Here is a 13,915-nt window from a genome sequence, read left to right on the forward strand (position 1 = left end):
GAGTCATATTTCTGGGATGGATTTCCTGTGACCAACTTGTTGCTGGTTTTCTCTGGTATTACATTAGTAGAACGCTATAAAAATAACTCCCTATTCAAAACATTCCTAATCGTCCCCCAGAATGCCCTGACACTCCACTGTTAAGTAGGTAGTGAGCACTTCCCTTCCTCTGAGACATCGGTTCTCTTCCAAACTCTGGCCAGGGGACTTTCCATTTTTAAATATTATGTTTTTCAAATATCACTGTGGGCCTTTAAAGACCCAAAGAGTTGCCAAAGACATAACAGTAAGTATCCAAATGAACTCCTTATGGCTGCAAGAGAACAGTTAAGATCCTGGACATGCATACTGGAATGACAGTGGTGTAACTCTGCAGTGACACAATTGATGAATCAAGACGTTTTAATTTATAGTAACTTCTTGCATAAAGCACAGCAATTGCCCCAGCACTGCCTGAGAAAGAAAACACATATAAATACTGTAGAATTTGCTGATGGGATAATCCTAATAATTTATCTGCACTTTATCCTATGAATTACTGAGACTTCAGTGAAGTGAAAGGGGAATAAAGTATCTCTCAAATTCAGATCCTTCCAAAACAGATTTCTTCTAGAAATTATAAATCAAATCATTATAAAGAAATTCATTTGAAATGAGAGGTCAAGAGTTTCTTAGAAATTATCCTTTATGAATTAAACAATAAATATACTTATGGAAATTGCATTTTGTTCACTTTGCATAAATAGTTAATAAAATATCTCATTAAATGTTGGGGTTAATAAAATGTCTCATTAAATGTTCGGGTAAAGTAATTTTTTATCCTAAGTGGACTCAACAAACCTACTCAGCAACAAAATTTGCCACATACACTAAACCCAATTTATATTCCGATAGGGTAAATAGTTTTTACATTGAAAGCCTTGATGGGTCATTGCTAAGTTTCCCAGTTTAAAAAATATCCTAAACTACAGGCCAGTTTAGAATGGCAGCCTTCCTGTCTTTCCAAACTTTGCTGCTCCTTGCAATTCACTGCTACAGATCTCCTGCTGCAAACTCAGTGCTCAGAGAAATTTCCAGACACCTTCTGATGACCCATCAGCAAACAGCCCACAATTTCTAATGCTAAACCAAGCAGGCAGTGCTCATGGAGTTAAAACCCCTTTTTTTAGAAGCAGCCTCATGCGTATTACTAAAGCCAGCAGCGAGGCACTGCTCTGCCAGCTGAAAGACAGTATTTTGACAGTCTGCAAGGATGCTGGCTCAGGGCTGGAAGATGCCTGCTTTATAGCATCTTACTAAGGTGATTTGGTCAGCATCAGAGGAGCATTCAGAGTGTTAGTACTTTGTCACACTTCTGCTTTGATGTGTTAAATAACCTCTCTTCAGTTCTTACAAGGCATGGCAATAAAGAGAGATGTTAAGCAAGATTCCAGTTTTCTTTAGGAATAAGGAGCTGAGAACATATGCATGTGCACATATATGAAGTAATGAGACCACTCTTTGTTGACAGCATTTGTTAAAGCTTAACATGTAACCAAGATGCAACAAAGGAAATAGAAAACTTGCCAGAATTTTTTTTTTTAAAAGAATACCTCAAAAATTGATATGCTCTCATGATGGTTCCAATTAACGTGTTCCACTTTCCAGCAGGCTAGGGACATGCAAAAGTTACCACAGATAAAAGTGTTTGGTAGCTTGATAGTTTTTCACTATGTGGATATATCCTAATGTACTTTAAATTTGTCTTTTTAATTAACCCAAATTAATTTTCTTGAATGTGTTAGCATAGACTTTTGGGAATAAGATGTAGGCTACCAGAATCATTTGGGCTTTGCAGAAAATATTCTTCCTGATGTATTTGACAATACCAGCAGATTTTTCTTGCTGTGTTTCCAGTAAATTACTATTTCCTTTCTGTTTAGTTTGTTTGTATATTATGTTCATATATATTCTACTGACATAAACTTAATCTCAGCCCTTTTTTCCACACCTCTGTTAATCTGATTTACAACCCTGGCAAAAGCAACCTTCTTCAGATTGGTATCAACAGAATGAGGAGACAGTCAATGAGACCGGTACAAACTGCCTGATCATTTCTGAACATGTTGCCCAGGACCTGAACTGTACTTTAGACTCACTAAAGGATTATGGATTTTGTTGCATTTGAAAATAGTGTATTTTCTATATAGAGGCTTCTCACAGTATTCAGTTCCCTGTGCATCATGCTACCATCCTTAACAGATGCCTGATACAAGTGTTTCCCGCAGCCTCAAGTTGTGTCAGTGGAGGTTTAGAAGGGATACTAGGAAAAATTTCTTCACTGAAAGGGTTGTCAAGCACTGGAATGAGCTGTCCGGGGAAGTGGTTGAGTCACCATCCCTGGAGGTATTTGAAAGATGTGTAGGTGTGGTTTAGGGACATGGTTTAGTGGTGGACTTGGCAGTGTGAGGTTTACAGTTCAATTTGATGATCTTAAGGGTATTTCCCAACTTAAATGATTCTATAATTCTTTGACTCCTCACACCCCTGTTCCCTATGTTGTCTTCTACATCTCCTGTGCCATAGGTGTCACACTGAGATTTCATAGCCATATCCCCACTCCTCCATCTCTTTATCTGGAGATATGTTAATGATGGGCAAAGTGATCAAAAGATGCTCTTGTGCTGGAGGACATTCAAGGTTAACATTACTGGTCATTAACTGGTTTTTTTTTTACCTAAAATTAGCTGAAAGTAGTTAAGAGTACTGAGTTCTCAAAAAAAAAAATTGCTAGAAATAGTATATTTCCCTCTTTCCTTCTTTGATTCCTTTCCAGTTTTTATCCAGCTGATGAGGTTCTGCTATGTAGTCGAGACCTCTCCTTAGGTGTTGGGTTTGCATATACAGATTCACAAGTTAGAGCATTACAGACAAGGAAATTAGAAATGTCACAGGAAAATTATTGACTTTTTGCCATCTAGTTTTGTAGAGTATTTTTGCAAAGGGTTGAAATTAAGTACCACAGTGACACACATAGCATTCTCATCTGCCATTGCATGATATATACCATTAGCCTAAAATATCCTGGTGACATTATCAACAAAAAGGTCAAATAACCCAGTCTTGCTGTATGATACACACAGTAAAACATGACAAAGTGAAAGATTTGCTTTCCGTTTTCTAGTAAAAACATTTTTTCCTCTGCCACAGTTTATTTTATTGAAGCACCTATTTCCAGGACTTAGTATGTTACTGAGTTCTTTTTCTCTCCTTGACAAACTGGACTTTTCAAACTAAAATTTCAAACTAAATGCTTTAAATATGTTATAAACCTTATAAAGGGACCGAGGTACCTCTTCTATGCTACATGGAGCAGGAACATTGGGTGCTATAAGACTTTCTAGAGAATATACACAGGTAAATGGATAGGTTAGATAGCAAAGAAAACTATTGTGACTGGGATGAGAGGAACTGCTCAACATCTACTGGGAACTCCCCTCAGCTGCAGCGGAACATTCAGGAGGCCAACTGAATTATCTTTAAGAAGCCTATGATGTAAGACGCTTATCATGTTTATTTAACAAAGGTTTCTACTCTGAAACACAGCTCCACAGCAAGGGCTGAACTCTACAGAGCACCTGATAATGGAATATGGATCAGGAACTACCACTTCAGCCCAGAATAAGAGAAAAAACCCAGGAATCCTGCAATCAAACAGAGCTGTGTAAAGCTAATGAAAGGAGCAGGGAGTATTTGTACAGTTCCTGTGTTACCAACATTTGGCAGGGATAAATGTGCATGAATGCAGAAGCCCTGGCAAGATCCCATAGCCAATGAAAGGAGATTATTTGGCAATCTCCAGAGAGGAACAGGCAATCTTGCTTTAAGTACTTGACATTTATCAGGCAGAAAAAGCATTTGGTGCCTGCTGGGAACATAAACTCCTATGAAAAGCAAACCATGCTGACATATTGGTGATACACATACTGCCATGTTGTCTGTTCTAAACATGGGGGAATTAAGTACTTTTCAACGTGGATTACTATGTCCTTGGTGCAACTGTCACCAGTAACTTGCCTTGAGACTCTGCCACTCATCTGTCAGAGCACATAGGGCCCAATTCAAAGCTAAATGGAAGAAATGAAAGTGAGGGCTATTCCTCCCCCTGCCACGTGCAAGTTCCCTTAAACAGCCATTTCAAAGTGCACCACAAAAGTTCTTGTGGGTGCTTCTATTATAGATACACACAAATGCAAGAGACTGCCAGGTCTGCGAGGAGTTTGAGCAGACAGGAGATGACTAGAGGAAGATAGCTCAACAACTGCTAGATGGTCCTCTGCCCTCGCAGGAGCTGCCCTGGCCGAGGAGGCTGCAGGAGCTCGGGATACTATGTTCCTTTTTCACATCAAAACTGCCCAAACTACCACAGCTGATAAACTGGAAGCACAACGATCCTTGCAAACAAAACTGAACTTCACAGAGTTTACACTGCTTGGGCAGGAACTATCTGTGCTTAATAGCATCCTACTACCAAGCAATTAGCTAGCTGTAATAAACTGCAAGTGAAACAAAACACACAGGCTCTAATAACTTCAGTTCTCATCTAGAAGCAAGAAGCACAGTGCTTAAAATAGCCTTACGGAAGCCCTACTGAATAAGCAGAATATGACATTTTTGAAATGAGATATTTGTAGCGCAAAGGTTACGCATAGCTTTCAGACATGCCCAGATAATCTGCCTTTCATAGTTAATTTTGGAAATACAGAATGCTTCTGGTCATCTTATCGTTCTGAAGTGTTTTTTTAATCTTTAAGGAGAGACTGAAATATGAAAATGTGTTATCAGATTGTTTTTTATTATTTGCTCACTGTATAAGGAATGAGTGTAAATGTCTAAAAACTAAAATGAATTTTGCCATTGTCCTTTGGGTGTTTACTAGCTCTTGCAGTTCAGAGATCAAGCCAATTTATTTTGCTGTTCAGTGTAACAAACAGAACAAAAACACATGCAACAGGAAAATTCCTCCCTTTCAGTTTCTACAAGAGGCTATAACACTCAACTTCTTTCTAAATGAAGGAATGATTTGGACCCTAAATTTTTTTAAAATTCTTTAAAAAGTTACCCTAAATGCTGAAACAATTAATATTGCTGTATTTTGAGGGGTACCTCTATCAAAAATAGCCTCCAGGAGTGAAAGGAAATAGAATTTTCTTAATTAGACCCTGAATGTGCTGTATATTGAATCAAAGATGCACAGATTTTGATTTGCATCACAGAGTTCATCAGAGAACTCTAGGATAGCACAGAACCTACATATGTACATCTATATGTATAAGTTCAAGACTGTGAGTAACCCCTCTGGCTTCAATGAAGTGAACTGCTTGTTCAAAGTTGCACATGATCTTCAGTGCATTTGTGCACGAGTGCTTATATCGGTTTGGATTTCATTAAGTCTATAGATGAAATTTGAATATTCTTAATGAAACTGAATTGAAAAAGGCACAGTCCTCTGAACTGTGCAAAAGATTAGCACTCAGGAGACCTGAGTTTAATTCATTCTTTTTCTCACGCCATAGGGCTTTGCCTGTCATTTTACCCCTTAATGCCATTTTTCACCATCTACCTTTTGCTAGTTTAGGCTTTAAGGTATTTTACACAAGGTTTTATTTTAATTTAATTTATTATATCGATTCTTTCCTATCACTGGAAAGGAGCAGTAGAAAACAAAAGAAAATCTAAATGCCTCTATTGGAGGCATGCAATGTTGAACATGCATCTTTTCTTCTTCAAGGAATTTTCGAAGGCAAAAGTTCCTACATGGTTAACAGCCATACAATATACACACAAAGATACATCTTAGCAAATGACTATAAAAACGTCTTCACTGGGCTGAAATAACATCAGAGAACGTATCTGTCACAAAAACAATGCAGATTTCAAAATAGCATTGCCCTCATGGACACAAGTCCTTTCCTTGCAGGTTACCTTTCCTTTTTCTAAAAGGTAAAAGCAGAGGGAAAGAACAGGGAAGGAATAAAAAAATACAATTCATCCAAACAACTTGCAAGCAATAGGTGGTTTCAGCACAATGATTTCATGCAGTACATATTTTTTCCCCCTCCTGAATCTATTAGCTCTTACTGGAAATTATTTGGACATTTAAAGAGGACACAATTATACTTCAAGTGAAAGGACTAAAAGACGGTGTCATAAAGTAATACTGATGTGCTACTCGGATGACTCAAGGCTATGATTAAGGAGACTTCTTCAAAAGTATTCAGGTCCCTTTATTTTGGCTGCAGCCTCTTTCAGCCTTTAGAATGATTGATATCTGCTCTAATTCAAAGTGGTGGAAACCTAGTAGCTTCAGTAGTGATATTCCAGAATTAGACACCAGTATAACAAAGAGCAGAATTGGACCCTGCAGTTAGATTCAGTTCTGCATTAATCCAGCAGTACAACTACTGCAACTGATATGCACCATGGTTGAAGACATGCTGTTGCCAGATTCAGCTTAGAGCTGCATATCTGCGCCACAAAACTGAATTCTCAGCCCCATCACCACAGCTCCTTACATGCTATACATGCCCAGTTGGCCGTGTGTGCCTGGGATTCACAAAAGACAGCCTAGAGCACAACCTGCCCTGCTGCCAGAGCCTCCTCCCAGCACAGCAGGGGCTGCAGGTCCCTTGCCATGCATTATCAAGATGAGGGCAGACCCAGAGATCGCAGGACCTTTCTAAAGCTTTGGACTATCAGCATGTGGGAGAGAGTCCCTCCCCAAACTGCCATGCTCCCAAGCAGAAGGACTTCCAGGTTTTCTCCTCCATAGCCCTCCACTTCTCTGTGCACGTCTGACACACTGAGCTCTCCTTATTACCCTTTCCCACAGTGAAAAGGTCTCCAAAAGCTTTCAGAAAATTACAAAGAGACCGTCTCCTTCTGAATGCCCAGGCTCATGCTTTCATATATTTTGAACTTCATATCCTAGTTCTTTTCAAGAATGAGTAATTGATGTTCCTGATTTTTCCAGATAACATTGAATAGGCAAAGAAAAAAAGAAAAGAGTGTTTGAGAAATAATTACAAATTATTTGCAAGCAAGTCTTTCTGTACTGTTAGCTAAAGCTAAAAGTTATTGTTAGTCAGAACAGCCCTGGAAAGGCAGAAAAAGCAAGATTTTGGATAAGAAAAGTCAATTTGAATCACCCTCCTTTTACAGGAAAACTGATGAACTGAATGCAAATGGAGGCAAACAAAAAATTTCACAGTAGGTGCAACTTTTAGGTTGCAATGATTTTTGAGTATCCATTTAGAAAAATAACCTTGAACTAATATGCCTGGACACAAGGGGCCAGGATCTGTGGCATGATATGGGTGTAAGTTACAGCAGTTCCAGTGGAAGCAGGGTCTGAAGAGGGAGAGGTGGGAGGATTACTGGGGAAATAGGAATCTGAGTAAAGGATCCTCCCACTGCCCACACGTTCAACCAATATTGCTGAAGAGCTGGTTTGTTCTGTTTCAGATAGCCTGCAGTCTGCATATGTGAAACAGATTTTGCAGCCTGTGCAACAGCATCAATAAAAAAATCTGTAACTATATAATCTAAAGGAATTCTAGATATAGAAAGGCAATTGGCATGGGAATTTATCAATCGCAAGCATCATTAGATGAATTACATGAAGAGTGTGCAAATAGAACTACTGAATCATGCTTGCAGAAAAATTAATTTACAAAGCATATGTGCTTGGTTGTTGGTGTCTCTAGTGCTCTAGTGTGGGAACATACAGAGTTGGAGCACTGAAGAGTTAAATGCAGTCACAACAGAGTGCAGAAAAACAGCCACACATCAGCAACATGAGTAAAGCCCTTCAGTTTTAAAGCAACATTTATGGTATCTTGGCTGTCATCTTGAAGATGAAACCTGAACAGCTATCACTGTTTTACTGTAAATTAACTGTTATCGCTCTATTCTTACAGCTACCCACAAACTGACTGCATTTTGCACTGAGAATGATGGGCGACATCAGCCCCCTCCACCCCCCCGCCAGCGCCTTCATTGCAGTGCAGCTATTAGAGCTCAGTTTTCATATAGCTGTCATCCTGCGCTAGCTGCCCCCTCTCCCTCTCTGTAACTACCCATCTCACATTCCCCGAGTATCATGCAGAAGATGGTGAGGCTCTGCATTTTGTCTGACCAAGTTTCTACAGTCTGTGCGGTGTGATGACTACAAGTGCAGCAGCATTTCTGTTGACCTGCTGAAAGAAAAAGCTCTCTTCTGCTCAGAAAGGGATGCTTCTGGGTATGTGTGCAGAGCTAAGTCCCTTCGACACATGCCTTATACTCCTACATCTTATGAGCTTGTTACATAGCAGACACCTCTATGATACCAGTAAGTCTTTGAGGGCTGAGCTGCTTATTCATACATTATCTGCTGCCCAAAGGGCACTGAAGACTTCTGCGCTATCATTTGGCAATGCTCATGTAAACAAATCATAGAATCACAGAATGGTTTGGGTTGGAAGGGACCATCCATTTCCAGCCCCTCTGTCATGGGCAAGGACACCTTCCATAGACCTGGTTGCTCAAAGCCACACCAAACAAGGGCATACTCCAGCCTGAACGCAACTCCTAGCTTCAGAGGGACAACCCTGCTATTGATTACTAGCTATTGTAGCTGAGGGAGATGATGTGGGAAATCCTTTGCTGGACTTCCATGAACTTCTTGGAGAAGGTATGGTACGGGGCTTTCTGAACCCAGTGCTCATAAAAATACTGAATGAAATTGATCTCTGCAAGAGTTCCTGGGTCTGGGTGATTTCTAAGTCCAGTATCTGCATCCAAATAGTGGACTCTGAAATGATTTACAGGAGTAACAGGAAAGAAAGAAATCAAGCTGGAGAAAGAGCAAATGCTTAATGAAACAAAGTGTGGCTCACCTACTTCATTTATCTAGAACAGCAGTCTGTCTGTGCTGACTTGATTTAATTGTTGCTTTGGTTCGCAAACATCCTGTCCAGAATACTAGCAGGGACTACATGCAAAGACTTGAATAATTTGTCCAGAGAGATAAGATTCTTCATTTTTTAGATCCACAGAAATGCTATCTTCCACTTACAAATACAATAAGTAGGTCAAATCCGTTATTTGCTTACATAAGTAGCAATCTGTTTGCTGAGCTTCTAAAATAATTACAGCTCATTAAATCAAGCTGGCAGACCTACCGAGGTGATATTGTGCAGAATACTGACCTCTTGGGGACTGCAATGTGAAACGTATTGTGTCCAACTATTCCACAGGCAGGGCAGCTCCACAAATGCTGCCGTGCTTCTTCAGCATCTCCCACCAGCGACAAGGAACCACAGATTTCACCAACCTCCTCCTCTCCCCCAGAAGTTTTGCAGGCTTTGTACGATTCTTTTCCCTGAGGCGGTTGTACAGAAAGCCACTTGCTGCTGCTGAATGACACATCCAGCAAGCCCTTCTACCACGGTGGGAGCTCCCGTTTCAAAATAAAGCAGGAGGTTGATCACAGGGGTCAAATGAGTCACCACAGCAGGAGCACTGAGAAAGCAAATAAGCCCCAATGAACAAGAGTTCACCTAAAGAGGCACTCTTGCCTCTACCAAAAGGACACAAGGTGACCCTGCAGCAGCAGTTCCTGCAGGTTGTCACTGAGCACCTTTTGGGTGAATATGATCATAGCTGAGGTGGACAGAGCATTGTCAGAGCAGTTCGCAGGCAGGCAGCAGTGTCTGGAGATGTAAGAGCTCTGTGGCCAGAGGCTAAGCGTTACTGAAATACTCAGTGTAATCAGCTTTAGGAAAAGAGCCTCACAGCTATTCATTTTATTTCCATCTCCATAGGGGTGACTCCTCTCTCCTCCTCAACTCTAAATAAAGTGTTGACAAAATTACAGACAAGGCACACATTATCAGCTGCCTCCCACTCAAAGCTTCTCTGTATGCCTGGCATCTATCATTTCATCTTGCATTTATTTGCAGAGCGGTGTAGTGAAACTAGTAGAGCCTAGAATAGTTTTGATCTACAAGGGTCATGCAGCCATGTCTAATCACCATAAATTCAACTGGTTTGGTTGCGGTTTACAGTACCATTTTGACAGTGTTTTATGCAGTTCCAGACAAGCTTTGGGAGAGCCCTTTCCTGTTTCAAATGTCAGGCTTAACCTCATCGCACCACCCTAGAAGTGAACGGAGGATGGAAAGACAAAGGTGAAGCATAAAAAGGAACAGAATTTCTGCCAGAAGCTGTTCCTACCTCACCCATGACTGCAGAACCTGTTCAGTTCAACTCACAGGCAGAACTAGCGGGAATAAGAAAGAGACCTGATTAAAAACCAGCACCCTGCAAGAATAGGGAAAAGACCAAGAAGCAGAAGACAGAAGATGGAACAATGAGGAAAAGTGGAGTTCTCTTGCAAAAATGTTTGGAAAGCTGAGGTAAATGAAAGGCAATTAAAGCAAGAGCAGTACCACAGGCTAAAAGATCTTAGCCCATATCTACGGGAAGAAGCAGGCATCAACTACCAGAGCATGACTGGAGAGACAGCACCAAGGTCACTTGCTCCTAAAAGCTCTTTAGATGAATGAACTGTTATTTCCTTCTCTCCCACACTGTGTTTGCAGTAAGCACACACACACAACAATCCCCTCCTCTTCCCCTTTTCTCCTTCCCTTCCATTTTTCCCTTCTCCTTCCCATTTAATATAATTTGGACCCATCCAACCTTGCAGTGCAGCCCCTAAACCAGCCCTGATGGTTCAGCTAAGTGCAGAACACAATGCCATGGATGTAGGGACAAGCCAATGCTGGTTTTGCCACTGAAAAGCCAGTGACTGAGGAAACTGTTATCCCAGTGAACTTTCCCAGATAACATATCTTCTTATCCTTTCCATTGCCAAGCGACTTTTCATTGCAAGAAATGTTCTTTTATCCTATCTTACAGCTGTTGAAGTCCCCCATGGAGACTGAACTAGCACCTACTCTTACTGTCATTAGGACACAGGGATGCACCCACGCTTTGAGCAGTTGCACCACTACAGGAAACCAGAAGCTATAACCCAGTGTTTACAGCCTGCTTCATTTTGCTGTTGCTCAGAAGCAAAGCTCTTTGCAGGAATTCATCCATACCACTGACGCACAGCCTCTGGTAGAGGACAGCACAGAACAGCTTAAGCTCTGAGGGGGGTTGTTACTTACCATCTCCTGGGACTGGCTGTGCTGTAAACTGACGGCATTCAGTATTTCACAGAGCAGGGCCATAATTCCAGCCCAGGTTTTGCCATCTTATTCATGCACTGCAGCATCAGTGATACCAACAGGAGGTTAGGAAAGGGAACTTGTGCAGTTCCTATGCTGAGAAGCTGCTTGAAGTCCTCGTTTCCACAGTGACTGCCCTGAGTTCACAAATTAAACCCTGCCACATTTGTAGAATGTCATGTTAAGCAAGGACAGTCTTTTTCACGTATTTCCTTCTCTGCTCAAAAGCCTCTTTCTACACTGCTGTTCACAAAAGCACTCACACACGTAGCCCAAGTTTTGACTGTGAGCAGAAATACTCTGATCATAAGTTGACTGCAAACTACTCCACAAAACAAAGCCCTTGCACTATCTCTATTTTACAAAGGAGAAATCTGGGACACTGAGAGCCAAATGAAATGCTCAAGGTCATCCAAGCCAGTGGCAGAGCTGTAAAGAGCCTTGCTCCCCCACTTACACCACTGGGAGATGGTTGGTAGTATCTACAGAAGTCTCCGTTTGGCGTAACACTTACTCACATGCAAGCATGTATTTGCAGCACTGGGATCTTACGGCAATTAGTCACCATAGATATTTATCCACAACAGCTGTAAAAATTATCTCATCTTTAACAGAAAATAACAAATAATTCAGAACCATAGAATATGTTGAGCTTCAAAGCTTTTGTTTGCAAAAACTTACATTTAAGAAAATAAACAGGCTAGACATATTAAAAAGTTTTTGAATCCACACTACTGGTATAGCTTCAACTTTGTGCTTGGTGCACATTTCTGTTTGCTTTTTTTGGTTGTGATTTTTTTTTTCCTTGTAATCAAAGGATTACTTACCATCTTATTCACCAAAATCCAAGTATTAAGAGACTTCCACTGCAATAAGCAAAAACATAACCCTATTAAAACTTCCCCAGTTGGGGAGACTCATGGCATTACCACACCGATCCTAAGGGAAGATTTATAGCCAAGCCATCCTTCAGTATTCTACCAAGAGGAAATGGGAGACAGCTCCCTTGGCAGTCATGCATGAAGGGGAAAATGCCAGAAATCTTCATCCCAGAAAGCACTGTTAGGGCCAAACCCCCAAATGTTATACTGCTCCCAAGACAGTTGAGTTTTTTCAAGGTATGTTTCTGCTTAGAGTCCTGTACTGGTTTTGTTTTACTACTGAGAATAAGAGAAGCTGGAATTATTCGGTTGTTACATGCAAGCTGGTTGTGAATTTGAAAGCAGAGTATTGTTCATGATTATCTGGGAGAAATAATGGAAGCCATGGCAAATGTTATACCACTGCACTGGAAATGGATATTTAGTTATGCCTCTTGATGATAAGTACACCATGCTCCAGCTTTTTACTTCCTATGTCTAAGCCTTCTTCCACCCTGAACCAGGAGCCAGCTGCAAATCATACTGGCTATTGGGGGATGTGCTTCTTGTTTGACATGCCAGCAGTTCAAAGTTATGACCACTAAAATTAGCACAAAAATTTCTGTGTGCTTGTTTTATTTCCCTCCTCATGCATCTGTGGAAAGCCCAGGCTGATAGACTGTGACCTCAAGGCTCAGTTGATGGCATTGCAAAAAGGAAGCTGCGCTCTCTTGAGCTGTCACTACTGTGCACGTTATCCCAACACAGCACTGTTTGCACACGTATGAACTGAAAAGCATGAAGTGCCAAACACAGTTGTAGCATGTCAGGTATATGTTGCTTGATGTCATCCAGCATTAAACCAAGTGGAAGAGATGAAAGCAGCACATCAGTGCACCAACCAAGACTACTACATTCAAAAAGGCATTGGAAGGAAAATACCAATGAAATAGAGGATAGCCATGAGGACTTCACCTGAAGCCAAACTAAATCTCTTGAGATGTGATTCTGTTAAGCACTATGTGTTCCCAGTAAAGCCAATGTGGGTGTAGGGTGCTTGACACACACACACACCCCCTTCCCCTCCAGTATCAACCTTATGGCAGGAAATGTGTAGAGAGCTCAGTCATGCCTCACCCCATTATCACAGACCAGCTCTGGAAGTAAACAAGGACTTCAGGATTTCAATCTGATCTCTCAAGCCCTTACTCATTTGTGCACAATGCCTTTAACAGACATGCCAAAGACAATATGGAAAACCAAAACGTAGTATGAGTATTCCAATACATTTTTGTAGTTTCATGGGCATTTCATTTTACTTAACAAATTCTGAAGGGCTGTCAAAATGAGGCAAGGGAATTACCTGGATTTCTCCTCCCCTCCTCTCCTGGCCCTGATTTCAGAACATTCAGTGATGTAAAATAATGCAAATATCTAGTGTTTCATAGTATTTCAGCTCGCAGGTGGAAATGCTGAGAAGGCCCTGTTATTATGGTTCCCTGAGGTATAAACAAAATAAAAAATGAAATACAGTCACAAATGCAATGACTTACAGTTTTTTATAGCAGTATTTCAGGCTTGACATACAGTGACCTGGTGATAATAAATGGATTTATTGACACTATAACCTTCCAGTTACATAGGGGCTGTCTATCAAGGTTGCAGATGAACCACACAGTGGACAAGAGCAGCCACATGATAGCTTTCTTCAGAAACTCTCTCTACTTTTTTAGTCTTTCTGGTAAAGGTTATTGTTTCAGACACCTCAAGAGCACAGCTGAAGTACTTCCAGGGCTG

General features: G+C 40.8%; 1 protein-coding gene across 4 annotated transcripts in view; it reads right to left on the reverse strand.

Annotated features, from left to right (window-relative positions):
* Positions 1 to 13,915, reverse strand: part of NYAP2 (neuronal tyrosine-phosphorylated phosphoinositide-3-kinase adaptor 2) — a 146,979-nt gene that overhangs the window by 60,555 nt on the left and 72,509 nt on the right. The gene's annotated exons all lie outside the window — the stretch shown is intronic.

This window comes from Falco biarmicus, chromosome 13, assembly GCF_023638135.1.
Source record: "Falco biarmicus isolate bFalBia1 chromosome 13, bFalBia1.pri, whole genome shotgun sequence".
Classification (NCBI taxonomy): Eukaryota; Metazoa; Chordata; class Aves; order Falconiformes; family Falconidae; genus Falco; species Falco biarmicus.